The sequence below is a fragment of the Sus scrofa genome, chromosome 9 (genome assembly GCF_000003025.6).
Source record: "Sus scrofa isolate TJ Tabasco breed Duroc chromosome 9, Sscrofa11.1, whole genome shotgun sequence".
NCBI classification, from domain to species: Eukaryota; Metazoa; Chordata; class Mammalia; order Artiodactyla; family Suidae; genus Sus; species Sus scrofa.
In genome coordinates, this window is record NC_010451.4 from 119,596,311 (window position 1) to 119,615,613 (window position 19,303).

Genomic DNA, 19,303 nt, shown 5'->3' on the forward strand with positions numbered 1-19,303 from the left:
GGAACTCCATCATCTAACTTTCTATTCAGCTTGGGATATCTAAATTTACAATAATCCAAAATTGATTTCCAAAGTTGTCCACTCAAAACTTTATCTCTTCTCTGTTTCATCAAGTCAAATCAATCAGCTGCTCTAGGGGAAAAAAACAAAAAACACACACAAAAAAAACCACTCCTCTTTTTATCTTATATACCACTTCAAACACTTCCAATCTAAAAATTCTATGGGCTTTGCCTTCAAAGAAAAGTAAACCACTTCTCATTACCTCCACCTCTGTCAAGCCACCATATACTCACTCTCACTCAAACTTAGTAGTCCCAACTGGTCTACCTACTTTTGCTCTTGACCTTCTGCATGCCACCAGGCAGCCTGAGAGATCTTCTAGAGAAGGAAAGCATAAGGCACATCATGTCTTTCCTCTGCTCAGAACTCCCCAGTGGCTGCCCATGTCACACACCATTCCATCCAAATTCCCCACCGTAGCCTGTGAAGCTTCAGATGACCTGGCCCCCTCATTCGACAGCATCTTCATCTCCAACTACTTCCCTTTGCTCACTAGGCTCCCATCACACTGGCCTTTCTGCTGTTCCTCAAACACACAATGCTTGATGCCTCAGGTCCTTTGAATTTGCTATTCCTTCTGCCTGGTTGCTCTTCCTCTTAGGTTTGTGTGGCTTAGTTTCTCCCGTCATTCAGATCTCTGTTCAAATGCCTGCTTCCATGACCATATGAACCAATATTTCTCCATTTTTCCCTATTCTAGTACCATTGTCACTCTGTGCTACAGTCTCAATTCCTATGGAACTCTTAAGTGCCCTGACTTGCACTTCAAGTGTATGAGCATTGAAGTTAAAGAATTTTTCAGTTTCTTTTCTTTTTTTTTTTTTTTTTTTACATTTGCATCACTGTGATTCTTCTCCTGGTAAAAAGAAATGGCTGACAAGAGTTTGAAGCAATGTGATGAAGCAAACATTTGTATTGTTCTCATAGCACCTCAACTATGGTCACCCAACCCAAGATTCCCTAGAATATTAGTATAAACAAAAACTCCCAAGTCTAGGAGTTCCCACTGTGGCTCAGCAAGTCAAGGACCCAACGTTTCTCTGTGGGGATATGGATTTAATCTCTGGCCTCACTCAGTGGGTTAAAGATACAGCATTGCCACAAGCTGTGGTATAGGTTAAAATACTAAAAAAATTCCCAAGGAGTTCCCGTCGTGGCACAGTTAACAAATCCGACTAGGAATCATGAGGTTGCAGGTTCGATCCCTGGCCTTGCTCGGTGGCTTAAGGATCCACGTTGCTGTGAGCTGTGATGTAGGTCACAGACATGGATTGGATCCCATGTTGCTGTGGCTCTGGTGTAGGCTGGCAGCTACAGCTCTGATTAGACGCCTAGCCTGGGAACCTCCACTGCCATGGGAGTGGCCCTAGGAAAGGCAAAAAGACAAAAAAGTTCCCAAGACCATCAGCTGAAACTTGCCTCAGACTTATAGAATCATTGACAGAAGAATGGATTAAGAAAATGTATATATACACAATGGAATACTACTCATCCATAAAAAATAACAAAATAATGCCATTTGCATCAACATGGATAGAATTAGACACTCTTCATACTGAGTGAAGGAAGTCAGAAAGACAAATACCATATGATATCACTTATATCTGGAATCTAATATATGGCACAAAGGAACTTTTCCACAGGAAAGAAATTCATGGACATGGAAAACAGACTTGTGGTTGCCAAGGGAGAGGGGGAGGGAGTAGGATGGACTGGGAGTCTGAGGTTAATAGATGCAAACTATTGCATTTGGAGTGAATAAGCAATGAGATCCTGCTGTATAGCACAGGGAACTATCTAGTCACTTATAATGGTACATGATGGAGGATAATGTGAGAAAAAGAATGTGTACATATATATGTTTGTGTGTGTGTGTGTGACTGGGTCAATTTGCTGTATAGCAGAAATTGACAGAACACTGCTAACCAACTCTAATAGAAAATTTTTAAAACTTTTTTTTTTAAAAAAAAAAAAGGACTTTTATGGAATCATCATGGAGATCTGGCAACACAGACCTCTGTTGTGGGAGTCACAGGAATAAATCAATTCATTTAAGTTCTAAACAACCATGAGGCACAAAGTACCACTCTCATCCTACACAAAAACACAGAAGTATAAGGCATGGTCTCTATCCATCTCATGTCCCAGGGGCTCCCTATGAGGTAAAGGATGTACTGTCATCATGGAGAAGTGTTACACTAAGTGCAAATAACAAGAGATGCTCTGAGACATTCAGGGATGGAGTCAGCGAGTAATAACAGCAAGTATTTATTGAGAAATCAGAGTGTGCCAGGTTCAGAGCAAAATGATTTACATTATTTTTGTTAATCTTAAAAATAATCCTTGGAAGTAGACGGGAGTCTTATCACCATCATACAGAAAGAAAAGCTGAGGCCCAAGCTCCCACCACTAGAAGGGCCTGGTCTGTTTCATGACAAAGTAAGGCTCTTGTGCTTGCACTGAGATGGTAAGTGCAATGTCACCCACCAGGAGATCTGACCTTGACCTCTGAGCCCTCATGGTCTACTTCCATCATGGCAAAGCTTAAAAAACCCAAGACCTAGGATGAATTCTATTCATAAATGTTTATTAGTCTTAGTATCATACCAGGAATGGGGAAAATAAACATGGATCGCCATCCTTACAGAGATCATAGTCGAGCTGGGAAACAGGTGTCATTACAAGTAGGGTTGAGGCGTTGAAATCCTGGTTCTTAGCTCTTATTTACAGAGTAGATTAGGCAAGTCACTTCCCCTGTTTCCATCTCTTGGTCTATAAAATGCTGCCGTGTTCACACATTCATGTAGCAGATCATATTTGAGTGCATGTTACATTCTAGGTGCTACGTCAATAGCCTAACCTTCACGGATCTTACAGTCTAATCTAAGATCAGAGTCTACCCCACAGGCTTTTATAAACAAAAGGGAATAGTAAGCACTTAACGCACATTAGCTATTAAATAAACGAATACACTGAAAATATATTATTAAGTGTTTGTTGAATGCCTATAGTGTGTCAGGCATTGGTTTAGGTGCTGAGGGTGCCTAACAGTGGCTGAAAGTGATGAAGCCTCTGTCCCCACAGAGCTTGCATTCAAGATGGAGGAGACAGAAAATGATTAAAGAAATGCATGATATGACTTCAGGTAAGAACCAGGAAGAATATGAAGCAGGGTAAACCACTAGAGGATAGCAGGAGCCAAGGGAATCACGCAAGGGTAGAAACAGGTTGGGGAAAGCCTCTCTAAGGAGGTGCCCCTTGAATACAGACATTTGGAAGGCAAAGGAAACAGACAGGCAAACATCTGGGAGGAAGGCATTCCTCTAAGTGCTCACCACTCACTGAGAGCAGAGAAGAGCTGTGATGCAGGAATGTACCATCCATGTATTAACAACAGCAGGGAGGCTGGAGTGGCTAGAGCACTGGAACCAAGAAGAGATCCCCGGAAGCTGTTTGCTCATGCAGGGCCAGGTGGCAATGTGATGAGGATCAAGTGACATGGCCTGATGGTTAATTTTATGTGTCAACAAGAGGGTGTTTTTGGATCAATTACCATCTAAACCAGCAAGTAAGCATACTGCCCTCCATGGTGTGGGTTGGTCTTATCTCATCAGTCGAAGACCTGAATAGAACAAAATGACCAGCATCCCTGAGCAAGGGGGACTTCTCCAGCAGACTGCCTTCAGACGCCATCTGTACTGTTGGTCCTCTTTGGTCTCCATAATCATATCGGCCCAATCCCTCATAAATCTCCTTCTGCATATAGACATAGCTTATCGGTTCTGCTTCTTGGCAGAACCCCGACCAACACACACAGGAAGCACCAAAGGTTCTGAGCAGAGGAGTGACAGACTTTAATTCACCTGTTAGAAAAGGTGGTCTAGCTCCTGCATGGAAGATACACTATAGGGGACCCAAGTGAAGCAAGGACACTGGGTCAAAGGCATCTCAGCAGTTGTGACAAGAAATGACGGTGGTCTGCACCACAGTGGCAGAGGTGGATGTGGTGAGAAGTGGTCAAACTGGGCATGTATCTTGAGGGTAGTGCTGACAGGATTTGCTGATAGATTAATTATTGCAATCACTGGAGAAAAAACTATGTCAGAATGTGGTTAGGAGCCACAATTAAGGGATACCTAAGACCGCACAGAAATCCCCTTCTTCCAGGAAGGTGAGGGTTTCCAGCCAGAAGAATATTGACCTTTGGGTTGAGCTTTGAAGAACAAGTCTTGCGAATGAGGCAGGGCAAAGGGACACTGAATGGTGACAGACACACACAGGTGCAGCTAGAGAAGATCCATGGAGCCTAGTGAGGCTGGAACAGAGGACCTGACAAAGAAATGCCTTGAAAGGAGATAAGAAAGGTAAACAGGGGTGTCAGCAGACACTTGATCCTATTTTCATCAGATGATGGTGCACAATATGATGCAATCAAAGGGCTCAGAGTGAAACCTCCCAGGCCAATGGAAAACCTGAACCAGCATCTCCAACTCTAGCTTAAAGTGGCCAGTGCCCCTTAGCCGCTCAGACTCTCTAGGTCCGGGAAGAAAACCATCACTTCCAGAATCAAATCCCATGGATGTAAACTGACATTCACCCTCTAATGCCAAGGAAACAGCTCTTTCACTCTAAGAGGAGACAAGTCATTGAGCTTAAGTCACTCCTGTGGCTTAAGTTTGTCCTCGCTGCCTGCTAAACACATTTTTTTAAACACACAATCTGGCAGTGATCTTTGCCTATTAAGCATCTCTGGCCATGGAGAAGTGATATTGATTTATTTCACTTCCACCATTAGAGGTATTTATTCCGATTTTCACCCTTGATTTTTTATCCTGATTTTTAACATCTCTCGGGGGGGGGGGGTAGATCCCGGACCTGATGATTCATGATTTGGGGACACCTGAGGGAAGGGATGCCATAGGCTGAACAGATGTTCACTGTGACTTCTTTTTGAAGATAGAGTGAGTGTGCAGTCTTTCCTGGCTTGGCTAGATAGAGTTGGAAAGGACTTAAAAATCAGTGCATAAAGATAGGTCTGCTGAGACAGACTAGGATCAGCCATAAAGAGGTACTAAAGTGCACAGGCCAGGCTACGGCTAAGGGCCGGTATGAAATGTCAGGGAAGAAATGAACAGGAAGAGAGCCCTCGTCTTTGGAAAGTGGGAACAGAACAGATGCACAGGAAACAGAGGTATCACTGAAAAGTGGCAAATTCCCCAGGAGCAAAAGGGACGGGGCAATTTGCCTTTGTTGCAGCTCCATTTCCAGCTACAGTGGGGCCCAGCATTCAGAAGTTCCCATCCTGGGTCCCCCTGCAGTTTATAATAAACTTACATTTACCTTAGTATTTTTTTTTCACCATTTGTTTCTTGTGGAAAAATTAAAACTCCCATTAGTGGGGAAAAAAAAAAAAGAGGAAGGGTCAAGGTTTCCAACCAGTTATCTCACTGCTTTAGTGCCTAGTGTGTGTGCCACAGAGGGAGGCAGATAGGGCCTTTGCCCACACAGAGTTTCCAATGTCAGTTAGATGAGCTGATAAAAAACCCATCACAACAGGAGCTGGGCATCACTTTGGTGGGTGTGTAAACACTGTCAAGGTTAGTGGGAACATTAGAGAGTGCTCAGATCATCCCCAGGAAGTCAGGGATGGGCTCACCAGGAGGGGACTTGACTTGCTGTTGCAATGTGAAGGATGCAACCACCAGGCAGACAGGGGAAGGATGTTTTATGCAGAAAAACAGCAGCAGAGTAAAGGATGCTTCTAATGCAGTCTAACAAGAAAATTTCAGCAGTCTCTCTGCTCAGTCAAACTTTACCAAGGACAAAAGTTCAGCAGCTCATTTCACACTGGCTACTCTGAAAAGACATTAGGACACTGGTTTGGGGAAGGAATACATGGCGAGCACTTTGAATTTCCAGTTTTAAGCAAAGTGTCTCCCTAACTGTCTTAATTCTTCATGTGTTGGTATTGTGGCCATGCCTCCTTCCAGGATGCTTTCACTGGGACCAGAAAAGACTTCAATGGTACCAGGAGAGTGGGGAGAGTCTAGGGGAGCCACTGGCTACCCCATTGGTGGACAAAGCCATAGGCAGGAGAGAAGATAAGAGAAGATGAAAAAAAGCAGCAGAACAAGGGAAAGACAATAAAAAGAAAGATGGTTCTAGAAAAGTCAGAATCAAGCTTCACCAGCATGCCATGAACACGTCCTGCCAACAACTGCCTCACAGATTACTACTCTGCCATGGGACCTCAATCTACCCTAATGTGGCTCATTACAGCGCTCTCAAGGGAGACTTCATCAGATCATCCTTGGGGTCCTCAAAGTTGAGGCAAGGGATGGGAGCTGACCTGAGGGAGACACCTGCTGCTGCCTGAGGCTCTTCCATCCAGAGGCACCTGGTCTCCAGTGTAAGAGCTTCTCAAAGGCCAATAGAGATGACTCAGACCCAAGAAACAAAAGTAGTTCCAAAAACAAAAAATGTAAAGCCGAAATCATCAAGTGTTTAATTGAATGTCTACAAGATGTAATATTATATCAACTCCATTAATTGTTCAATTCAGTATTCATCAAAAAAGTCATTATATTACAAAATCATTTAAGATTTCCTCATCCCATGAGACTTCTTGACTATGGATGTAATTTCCAAAAAGTATCCATCATAAATAACTTCAAAACCAAAACTAGAAGACAATTTAAACTTTTAACAGGAAAAAAAAAAAAGATAAATTTACCAAGGAGTATGGAGGCCTCCACTTGCTGTCATATACTTAGAGTGTTTGATAAGATCTAGGACAAGACCTCAAATCTAAGAAAGAGGGCCTATAGCCGACCAATTCTTACAAGAGCCCTAGCCATCTTCCAAGAAATTTCTTGATCATTTTCTGGGGCAACTTTCCCAAAAACCAAAGCTGCCTTGAATCACTTTTGAGTGATTCAGTCTATTCTCCAGTAATAAGTAATGCTCACTTGGAGCTATGTTTGATTGCATCATCAATGCAAGCTTGGATTCTTGGAATGTTCTCTGGAATTCCCAGTAAGTACAGAGTGACCTTCCAAGATGTCACTTTTCCAGGGGGTGGGATTTTCTTGACTGATAACTTGATGAAAGCCTATCACAAAGTTTAGCACATAGCTTATGCCCAACATTTAACAAACAAAAGCCCCTTCAATAATTCCACAACACCCCATAGATCACCAGCATCAAAGCAGCATATATCACACAGCATTGCAGGGTATCTTAGTGTCATGGTCTCTTCCAATTAATTGTGGGCTCCAACAGGGTAGTGTAAGCAGCTGTTTGCAGGAAACCACCTTCAGCAGGAAGCCCCTTCTCTTGTCACTTTACCAAAGCTATATTGTCACTCATTTTCAAACCAGCTACCCTATCCTCTACTCATTGCTGGTCCAAGCACACCTTTCAGATCTTTTAATCACACAAAACCTTGCCTAACTTCAGTTCTTTGTATAGATCCAAGTGTTAGAAATGAAGAAAAGGTAATTAATAGATGGGCCACATCTCTTCCGCAGCTTCTCCTTCAGGCATCTCACAACAAACTATGAACAAGCTAACATCCAGAGGAAGATCACTAGGAATTGACCGAGGGGAACAGGGGTGACTCTGACCCCCATCTCCATCATGAACTGAGATTACTTCCCTCCCTCTTTTCCTTTAAAAATTTCAGGGCTGAGAGTAGAATCTCTGGAGGTGGTTTTGGGTGGGACGCTGAGGCCACCATCTCCCCAAATTGCCAGCATTCTGATTAAAGGGACCTTTTCTTTCTACCATTTGTAAGTATGGACTATGTAAGCAGCAAGCACCAGGAGCTCCACCCCCGCAGCCATTCAGTAACAATAGGAACCATATTTCCTTCATCAGTGCATACCTTATACCTAACTAGTGCATACTACATGCTCGAAAAATATTTATCAAGTGAATGCAAGGATAAAAAGATAGACAATAAATCTAAAAGAGTTTCTCCTAACAGGCCAGCTCATGCTAATTCCAGTTCTATTACTAATTTTAGCTACCAGTTTTTGAAATGGATGCGACATGCCATTCAGATGCTTTTGCTAAATGCTTCTCAGCAGAGTCTCATTTAACCTTCTCATGTCTCTAAAGAATAGAGTAATAAACTAACACAACAGAGATTCAGAGATATTAAGTAAGGGCCCAAGGTCAGACACCTAAGCAGTTAAGGATCGCATTTGCACAGTCAATACTGACCTCTACCCAAAGCAAGCAAGCATTGTTCTACTCTATTCTGTACTATTGCCTTTCTGTCTGGAGGAAATTTTGAGATCATAGGGGTAAAAAATCAGTCTGGGAAGCTCCCATGTGGTACAGCAGATTAAAGATACAGCATTGCCACAACTACAGCACAGGTTCAATCCCTGGTCTGGGAAACTCCACATGCCTCGATTGAGGCCAAAACAAAAAAGTGGGTCAGAATTCAGAATTCCTGCCCAGGATGAACATACACTCTACGGCTCCCCAAACCAGCCTTCTCCTGATGACTTCCTGGGTTTGGATTCCAACCACACTCTCCCCACTAACTGGGGGTGATCACAGTTTGGAGTGAAGAGTAAGGCAGAAACAAAGAGTCAGCACCAGGACCCTGAGATTCTCATGGGACCATATGCTGTAGCAGGAGAGCACTTGCTGAGGATTCTGGACCCTGGGCTCCACCCCCGAGGGGCCATCTGAGCTCAGTCAAGTCTCCTGCTGCCCTGGATTGTTCTTTCAGTACCCATATCCTCTCTGTCTAAATGCCGCCTCTCACCTTCCCTCTTTTGCATCCCAGGGGAGGTGCCTTTTCTCAGCCTGGCCATCACTTCCTGTCTGGTGGCTGCTGAGGATGAATTACCTCCAGAATTGCAGCTTAGCCAGTGTAACTGCCAGAAGGGCTGTTATTCTTCCAACGGTCTCCAAGTCCAACTGCTTGCCTCAGTTAATAGCAGGCAGGTTAGGTTCCTTCATAGGTTAATTATACATTGTGTGGAGAGCACTTCCTTTCGTCAGTTCTAAATTCGCTCCCTTTTAATTTTGTCAAGTGCTGCCTCCTTCTCCGAACAGGGCAAAGGGCACAGGGGAGCCTGCAATTGGCTGGCTGCTTCCCATTCATTATGCCGGCCACCTCGGAGCGCGCTCACCCCTTTCCCCTGCTCTTCTCACACTGAAATATTTCATCTCTCTCGGTGTGGAAGTCTCCCCTTCCCCCACATCCAGCTGCTCTGCCCTTCCGGAGACTTTTTCTATTTCTGCTGTGTCCTGTGTGAGATGAGGTGAGCCGCAGAGTGAATGGGGCAGTCAAGGTGAAGAGAGAGCATGGATTTATCAGATGGAGTAACGCTTTCTCCCCAGTTGTGCTCCAGCACTTTCTTAATACCAACTAATGTCTTGCTCACCCCTTGCCTTTAGAGAGGAAAGCCAACAGCACAGTCAAGATAACTAGTGGCTCCTTCTTACCCAAAAAGGTGCTAGTCATTTAACTCCAACACAGCAGTTTAATTTTTTTCGCTCCAATGAGACCCAGGACATTGGCTACTTTGTTCTTTATTAACATAAAATGTCATCTTTCAAAAAAGAGGGAAGACGCTGTCTTCTTTCAGGAAACAGTACACTACTCTCTATGAACCTGGCACAGAATCCCTGTAATTTGATCTGGAAGTGGCATTCAAGGCCATCCAATGGAACCTCTCCATTAGAGCTAGCAAGAATGAAAGGCTACTAGGTTGTCCTAAGTCTCCCATTCTCCATTACTCCATCATTTCTTGACTACTTACTATAAGCGGACACGGTGATGGGTGTTGAAAATGCAGGGTTGGGAGTTCCCAGTGTGGCTCAGCGGAAACCAATCTGACTAGCATCCATGAGGACACAGGTTCAATCCCTAGCCTCAAGCAGTGGGTTAAAGTATCTGGCATTGCCATGAGCTGTGGTGTAGGTCGCAGGTGTGGCTCAGATCTGGTGTTGCTGTGGCTGTGGTATAGTCCGGCAGCTTACAGCTCCTGCTTCCACCCCTAGGCTGGTAACCTCCATATGCCACAGCTGTGGCCCTAAAAAGAGAGGGAAAGCACAGGAAAGCACAGGGTTGAATAACACAGATCTGATCAGAACAGCTAAAAGGCATTCTACTAGTCACTTCATATGTTATTTCTTATCAGCCTCTCAGTGACTCTGAGAAAAACTGGTATTATCATGCTCATTTATCATGGCAGGAAACTGAGGCTTAGAAAGGTCATAAGCTTTGGCCTAGGTGCCACAGCCTTAAGCTGTGGAGCAGGAGTCAAAACAAGAACATCTGACATCAGATTGACGCTCCAATCACTGCCCCCCAGCACAGCCCAGCCCCACTCCCATGGGGCTCAGCCTGGGGATCTATGAGCACTATGAAGCCTTCCATTAAAGCCAAGCTAGGGAGCTTTCCTCTTGCTCTAAGACATCAATTATTCCTTCTAGCTCTCTGACTGCACCATGTCCCAACCTATCAATGGCTTTTTGGCTGTGCCCAAGTCTACCCATGCAGAGGTTTTCAAGCTTTGTAAGTGATGACAATAAACCCGAGATTCAAGACTATAGGTCAAAAGCCTCACCTAACCCAACTCACAATGCCATCCCCAAATCAGACGCCAGAACCCAGAGCAGAAATCGAGGATATTCCTGAAAGAGGGTACTCATTGGCCCTCTCTTGGAAGGAGCTTCCACTTGCACCTGAAGGAGGAGTAGCATTGATATGTGCAACTGTGGACTCCAGATGATGCTGAGAGGAGCACAGGCCCAGCGATTGCTCACTTCAAACCAGGTACTATGCCAAACGCTTCACACACCTTCAGTTAAGACCCACAACTACCCTCTGAAATAGATACTATCACTTTCTTTAAGAGAGAACAAGGAGGCACAGAAAAGATAATTTCTCCAAGGTGCCACAGCCAGGTAGGATTCAAACTTGGGCTGCCTTATTCCAACACAGCTAAATAGGGGGAGTCTCAACAATACTTAAAGAAAAAGAAATTCATAGATATCATGGAGGTCAGTGCCCCATCAACACTGGGTCCTGGCTCACATACGCACAGCCAGCATATGCACTTTTTATCCCCAAGTCCAGGCCAGCCATGTGACCGCAATTTGGGAGCAGAAAGAGAAGCCTCTGCCCTTCCCCAGTAGAGCTGCCTGCCTAATGCTCCGGCTGTTTATTACTGACTCCTCCTGATCTAATGGGAGTTGAAATTTCCATTAATTAAGAATATAAATAAATAAATGGGTAGGAAAGAAAGCGAGCTGGTGGCGTGGTGCCCAGAAGGCTCTGCGGAAAGCAGCCAGTTCACGCTTCATTAGCATCTTTGCTCCCTCTCCAAACCTGCTAATGCAGCCTTTCTTCTGAGATGTACTCAGGGAAGTCCAATGTGTGTGTGAGTGTGTGTGTGTGTGTGTGTGCGCGTGCGTGCATGTGCATGGGTGGGGGATGGTTTGGTTTCAAACCTTCTATGCTTCTGGGCCTTTCCAATTGGCCTCTCATGGCCTTTAAAGGGCCAGCTTGCCCCCAATCTGGACCCCCATCAGGAGACCTCATGTCATTGCAATGCAATGTTGTGTGACAGTGACTCATCTCGTCATGACTGTTTTCTTGATCACGTTTTCCCCTCAGCTAGGTCTTCAGGTTCCTCCGGTCAAACCTCTCCCTTCCATCTTGGGTCAAGACAGCATTACGAGAAGGGAGCATTTTGCCAGCAGGCTGCTGCCACAGAGCAGAAGCAAGAGGTGGCAGGGAGAGGTGAAGCCGTCGGGGCCCTGGTGGCAAGTCCATTCTACCAGCCGGCATGGTGGCTCACCCAGCACACTGGGCTTTGGGCTGGAGACAAAAGTGGTGAGAGCGAGTCCCCTCCCCTCCACGTGCATCCGTTTCAGGGAGAAAACCTAACACAACAGCAGGCAGCATTTACTAAGGACAAAATTGCATTTTGTAGGCTTTGTATAGTTGAGTCCGTGAAAGAGAAGATGGAGTGGGAGAGACAGTACAAGTACCAGACCATCTATATGGTAGGGGGCATGAGGGAGACACTAAGCAGAGACTCGTTTCAAAGCTACTTGTCCTCTGCTGCAGCTGAGACACAGTTAATGGAGAGGAGGTGCTGCCGACACCTCCCTCCAAGTTGTCTTCTGGTGCTGCTACTCTCTTTGAGGATTGTACAGTCCTGGAAGTTGAGGCTTGGGCTGGGCCAAGAGGGGTGGTAGACATTGCTTTCTGCTTTCTCGTCAAGATATAGGATTAGCAGCTTCAATGGGCAAGTGAAGTTGGAATCAATGGAGAATTTCCTTAGAAGTAGAAGCAGAGAACTCAGCCACATGCAAGAGGGAAACTGAACCATGATCTTATGCCATACACAAAAATGAACTCAAACTGAAAAGGCAACCTACTGAGTGGGAGAAAGTATTGGCAAAAATATTTGCAAATCATATCAGCTAAGGGCTTAACATGCAAAATATATCAAGAACTCATAATTCAATAGCAAAGCAATCTGATTTTAAAAGGGGGCAGAGGGTCTGAATTGCTACTTTTCCAAAAAAGACTTACAGCTGACCATCAGGGATAACCTCACAAATCACCAGAGAAATGCAAATCAAAGCCTCAATGAGCTATCTCCTCATGCCTGCCTGAATGGCTATTAACAAAAAGAAGTAACAGCTGTTGGTGAGGATGAGGCAAAAAGGCAACTTCGGTGTTATTTCTGGGAATCTAAATGGATGCAACCACTATGCAAAACAGCATGGAGGTTTCTCAAACTACAAATTTGAAAACAAGTCTATTTTTTGAGAAAACTACCATATATATTTTACATATTTTGAGATATATATGCTTATAATACATATACTTTATAATGCCTATGTATTTTTGGGGAAAACTACCATATAATTCAACAATTCCATTTCTGGGTTATTTACTCAAAAGAAAATGAAAACTAACTCAAAAAGCTATCTGTACCCCAGGTTCACTACAGCATCATTTTACAAGAGCCAAGATATGGAAACAATCTAAGTAGATGAATAGGTAAATAAAATGTGGCATATACGTACATGGTGGAATATTATTTTGCCATGAAAAAGTAAAATATTGCCACTTGCAACAGTAGGGATGGACCTCGGGGGCATCATACTAAGTAAAATAAAGTCAGAGAAAGACAAATGTATGATGTCACTTACATGTGAAATCTAAAAATAAACAAAAACAAAAAAAACTCAAGATCATAGATACACAGATTGTTAACTGCCAAAGGTGGGGGTGGGAGAAAGAAATGGCTCAAAGGAATCAAAAAGACAAACTTCCAGTTAAGAAATAAAGTCACACGGATGTAATTCACTGCATGGTGACTACAGTTAATAATCATTGGGCAAAAGACCTGAATAGACATTTCTCCAAAGAAGATATACAGATGGCCAACAAACACATGAAAAAATGCTCCACATCGCTGATTGTAAGAGAAATGCAAATCAAAACTACCATGAGATACCACCTCACACCAGTCAGAATGGCCATCATTAATAAATCCACAAATAACAAGTGCTGGAGGGGCTGTGGAGAAAAGGGAACCCTCCTGCACTGTTGGTGGGAATGTAAACTGGTACAGCCACTATGGAGAACAGTTTGGAGATACCTTAGAAATCTATACATAGACCTTCCATATGACCCTGCAATCCCACTCTTGGGCATCTATCCGGACAAAGCTCTACTTAAAAGAGACACATGCACCCGCATGTTCATTGCAGCACTATTCACAATAGCCAGGACATGGAAACAATCCAAATGTCCATCGACAGAGGATTGGATTCGGAAGATGTGGTATATATACACGATGGAATACTACTCAGCCATAAAAAAGGATGACATCATGCCATTTGCAGCAACATGGATGGAACTAGAGACTCTCATACTGAGTGAAATGAGCCAGAAAGACAAAGACAAATACCATATGATATCACTTATAACTGGAATCTAATATCCAGCACAAATGAACATCTCCTCAGAAAAGAAAATCATGGACTTGGAGAAGAGACTTGTGGCTGCCTGATGGGAGGGGGAGGGAGTGGGAGGGATCGGGAGCTTTGGCTTATCAGACACAACTTAGAATAGATTTACAAGGAGATCCCGCTGAATAGCATTGAGAACTATGTCTAGATACTCATGTTGCAACAGAAGAAATGGTGGGGGAAAAACTGTAATTGTAATGTATACATGTAAGGATAACCTGACCCCCTTGCTGTACAGTGGGAAAATAAAATTTAAAAAAAAAAAAAAGCAACTTTTACTAAACAATGATAAAAAAAAAAAATAATCATGTATCACATATTTGGAAGTTGCTCAGAGTAAATCTTAGACATTATCATCACAAGAAAAAACTTTCAACTATGTGTGGTGACAGATGTTACTAGAATCAATATGGTGACCATTTCACACTATATACAAATACTGAATCATTATGTTATACACCGGAAACAAATGTAAATATTATTAGGTCAATAATACCTCAATGATTTCAGAAAAGAAATTTCATCTGGGGAAGTTGTCAAAAGATCAAAAGTGTTTGCATCTTTGGTTTCTAAGAGTCCCATTAGCAAGAGGTCTCTTACTCCTCTCACTAGCAGATTGCTTTATGATGGCAAACACTCTGATGGCTTTTAATAGTTGCACTTGTGACTCTTCAGATAGATGGTCAAAACAGTCTGAATTTTTTTATTTTCCCAAGTCCCCAGCAGTTTAACTTACCTCAAGGGTTTGCAAAGCTCCCTAACAGCTGTCACCCATGTAGACTTCCCATATAACTATGCTGAACCTTTCCAAGGCCCCAGAACCAGGAATAAAATAAGTCTTTCTTAATTTGGTTGGAAGTTCCACTGTCATGCAACAGGTTAAAGGATCTGGCACTGCCACAGCTGTGGCAATAAATCAATCAATAAAATATGTTAGGATCGGAGAGCTGCACACACTAAGTAGAGCTCACATCCAAGTGTGACTTACCCAAGACCCATGGTAACGCTGAGAACAGTGAATTCCAAGGGCTCAGGGCCGCCTCAGCTGTGCGTTTGTCATCAAGCCACTAGCAGTTAGCTTCGAGTCCCACTCCTAAGCAGCAAAAACTGTTTCAAAAAAATTACGTAAAAAAAAAAAATTAGAGGAGTTCCTGTTGTGGCGCAAGGGGTTAAGAACCCAACTAGTATCCATGAGGATGTGGGTTCCTAGCTCAGTAGATTAAGGAACTGATGTTGCTACAAAGTGCAGCATAGCTCACAGATGGGGCTTAGATCTGGCGTTGCTCTGTGACTTAGGCCGACAGCTGCAGCTCCAATTCGACCCCTAGCCTGAAAACTTCCATGTCCCGCAGGTGTGGCCCTAAAAAGGAAAAAAAAAAAAAATCTAGGACATATACATACTTCTCTATGTGAAATGAGTGACTAACAAGGACCTACTGTACAGCACAGAAAAATCTACTAATTTACAGTGACCGATATGGGAAAAGACTCTGAAAAGGAATAGATATATGTATATGTACAAAGGATTCACGTTGCTGTACACCTGAAACTAACAACACTATAAGTCAAATATACTCCAATAAAATTTTTCTTAAAAAAACAAAGCAATTTAGCTAATACAAACTCCAACACTTGAGGAAGTAGAGAGTCTCCGTTCAGAGAACGGCAAGATGGGGCAGAAGGTAAGAAACTTTGTAGGATAAAGAACAAGGAAGAAAGATACATCCTAAAAGACCAAAATGAAAGAGGGGGAAAGGAAGAAAGACATAGAAAATAGCTGATTGGCTGGGGGCATATCATCAACCTTGTGAGCAGAGGGCCCAGCATGTGCTTAGCGCTGGGGGGCTAAGCTGACTGGATACACTGTGTTTCCGTTCAGGAGGAGTATTTTCAGGGACAAAAAAAAGTTGTCTTTATCCTACCCCAGGCTGGAGCGGTTCCAGCATGCGCCTAGAAATTTATTTCAACAAATCCCAATGCTACTTTTAGCCCTGCCTCCTACGCTTTGCTCAATTTCCTTATTTCTTTCCCCAAAAAATAAGGATAAAGGCAGGAAGCTGGCCCGGCTGCAAGATTTGTCCCTTGCTTCAACAGGGTTGGATGGAACAGACCCAAGGACTCCCCTTCTTCTAGCCTCTGACCACCCAGGAACCTCCTTTCTAATCACAACCTCCAGAACCACATTCTCAACCAACCTCTGCCTCCAGAACCAGCCAACACTTGTTTTGTGGTGAGCTTCTTATGACCAACCAAACACAAGCTCCCACGTCAACAGCAGCCACCAGGTCAACCTGCATATGAGGGCCTCCTCCACTTACTTCGCTCCGGACCTCCTTTCAACCACCACAGTGGGGTTCCCGAAGGCTTGGGCCACCTCTTCTGCGAGCTGGCCGAGGAGAAGCTTGAGGGCGGCCAGCATCTCTTGAAGATGTCAGACAAGTGCAGAGGTTACTCCCTTTACTGAGACCTACAGAATCCACCCCAAGATGAATGGAATAAAGCCTTGGACACTAAAGAAGCCACAGTGGCCCTGGAAAAGATCCTGCATCAGGCCCTTTGGGGTCCGCACCCTCTGAGTTTTGGCAACGCAGACCACCTGCTCTCTGACTTCCTGGAGAATTGCAGCCAAGCAGGACCCTACTAGGTCTTCCCAGGCCAGACTCCTCCCCTATATCACTGCTGTAGCTCCTCCCTCCTGCACGCAGATGATAGTAGCTCACACATATTTCCCGAGTTTTTCAAATGCTAAAAACCACCTCCAAATGGAGGGAATTAACTACTTGATGATCAAGAGCCTGTCAGCCCCCAGACCTACTGGCACCTAAGGATTGGGCGTGTTAACCACCCTGTTATTTCCCCATCAGCCAATCAGAGAACTGTGCAGGGATCTCACACGCTTGGAAGACCTGCCCTCACCTGGTTTTTAAAAAGGCTTTGCTAAAACCCTTCGGGGAACTTGGGGCTTGGGGGGCACAAGCACCCATTCTTCTTGCATGGCCCTGCAATAAGCCTGTCTCTATCTCAACTCTGATGTTTCAGTTTCTTTGGCCTCACTGTGTGTCCAGCACCCAGACTTGTGTTGGTATCAGAACCACTTCCTAGAATCAGACAGTGGCAACCACCCCAGTAACATCAGAAGGCTGGCGGCCCCCAGGCTGGGCTGAGCAAACATCTCTTCCAAGGAAGGTCCACTCTCAAGCACAACTAGAACATCCGGAGTCCAGCAGCCTTTGGGGGGTGGGGGATGGGGACCTCTGCATCACCGTGGTGTCAGGGCTTCAGCCTGAGCCTCTCCCTGCAGTCAATAGGCAGTTTTTCAAACACCCCAGCACACTCCCAAGCTGTGAAACATAAGGAAACAATGAAACAATAAAGCTTTCTGCAGCAAAAAAAAAAGAGTCCCTGCAGTCAGCTGGCTTCACAGGTTAGCCTCAGCAAAAGAGCTCCAGAGTATGGTTATTACAAATATTGTTCTATTTTGTTTAGGCTTAACTCTGAGTCATTCACTTGGTAATTTAGAGCGTGATTGGTGGGAATAGAGACATGGATACATTTTAGGACATTAGAAAGAGCTCCTCCAGCCTTTCTCGCTTTTTTCCAAATTAAAGTGGAAATCAGGTTCTGTTTCACTCTTTTTCTCTGGGTCCCTTTCTAGTCTCAAAGTTTCCTGAGAATAAACTCACCCAGCTTGATTGTTTAAATGAGAAAGGAGTTGCTATTCTGAGCCAGGGAGAATCACTTGTGTTGCTCTAACAACCTGCCTTGCTCTCCTGTCCCCTGAGAGCACCTTCTTTCTCTAATGCGGTGGTTCTCACCATAGTTACACATCAGAATCACCTGGGGGTTCTCTTTAAAAATACCAACACCTGGGCGCCACCCTAGCAATTCTGACTTAATTGCTCTGGAGAATCTTTCTAATATTCAGCCAAGTTGAGGACAGCTGCTTTAATGTGTGAAATAAATTCATCATCCATTTCCTTACCCTGAGTCCTATTCTGCTGGAGAGTCCAGTTCTACTCCTGATTTGCTTAGCTTTGGGTGGATAGGTTTGGAGGAGGTTTTTAATGAATTAGAGAATTAAGACCTTTTTCAGAGAGACGTCAAGATATGACTCGAACCAATTCATCCTCCTTTGACAAAAATGTTAACCAAAATCTAAGATTCTATGAGATTCCCAACTCCGTATAATACTAGGACAGATGTTAGGGTCATCCGGTCCAGTATTTCATAGCCTGCATCAGAATCACCTGTGCCCTGCTCAATGCCTCCATGTTAAAAATCCAGATTTCCAGCTCTTATCCCCAGAAATTCTCACTCAGTAATTCTGAGGTAGGGACCAAGAATCTGAGGGTAAAACAAGTTCTCCAGAATATTCTGCTGCACAGCCAATTTGGGGAACTAATTTTTTTTTTCCTTTTGTCTTTTTAGGGCCACTCCCGGGACCTATGGAGGTGTCCAGGCTAGGGATTGAATCAGAGCTACAGCTGCCAGCCTACACCACAACCACAGCAACATGGGATCCAAGCAGCGTCTGCCACCTATACCACAGCTTGAGGCAACACTGGATCCTTAACCCACTGAGCAAGGCCAGGGATCAAAACCACATCCTCATGGATACTAGTCAGGTTCTTTAACCACTGAGCCACAATGGGAACTCCTGGGGAACTAATTATATTTGATAATTTATCTCTTGCATGCATAGATGTGAATGCCTTCATTTCTACAGTAATGTGCAATCACTCTCATTCAAAAGGGTACCCAAACTTTGAAGTATGTTGATGTCCCTTCCTAGCATCCCTGCTAAAAGTGTTATATGTCCCTTTTATGCTTACGGAAAGTTATGTTGACTATTCTACAGGAAAGTTTAGGACTAGGGTTAGAGTTGAATCAGGTTCACAGAACTCACTTTGGACATAACACCAGACAGGTTGCTGCAGTGAGAACACTGCAGGAGGAAAGGAAGAGAGGGAAAAATGATTTGAATAAGAACTTGACACTCAGGAGTTCCCAACATGGCTCAGCCATTAACAAATCTGACAAGCATCCGTGAGGATGCAGGTTGGATCCCTGGCCTTGTTCAGTGGGTTAAGGATATGGCATTGATGTAAGCTGTGGTGTAGGTCACAGATGCAGCTCAGATTCTACATTGCTGTGGCTGTGGCATAATCTGGCAGCTACAGCTCCAATTGGACCCCTAGCCTGGGAACCTCCATAT

At 44.1% G+C, this 19,303-nt stretch overlaps 1 long non-coding RNA gene across 3 annotated transcripts in view; it reads right to left on the reverse strand.

Annotated features, from left to right (window-relative positions):
* The window catches only part of LOC110255513, a 386,303-nt gene extending 369,357 nt beyond the window's left edge, over positions 1–16,946 (reverse strand). The window contains exons 1-2 of one of the 3 annotated variants that reach the window (XR_002335934.1): positions 16,407–16,946; positions 15,077–15,195 (exon numbers count right to left, since the gene is read on the reverse strand). This is a non-coding gene — a long non-coding RNA (uncharacterized LOC110255513). The remainder of the gene's footprint in view (positions 1–15,076; positions 15,196–16,406) is intronic. The other 2 variants (XR_002335936.1, XR_002335935.1) reach the window with 2 other exon arrangements.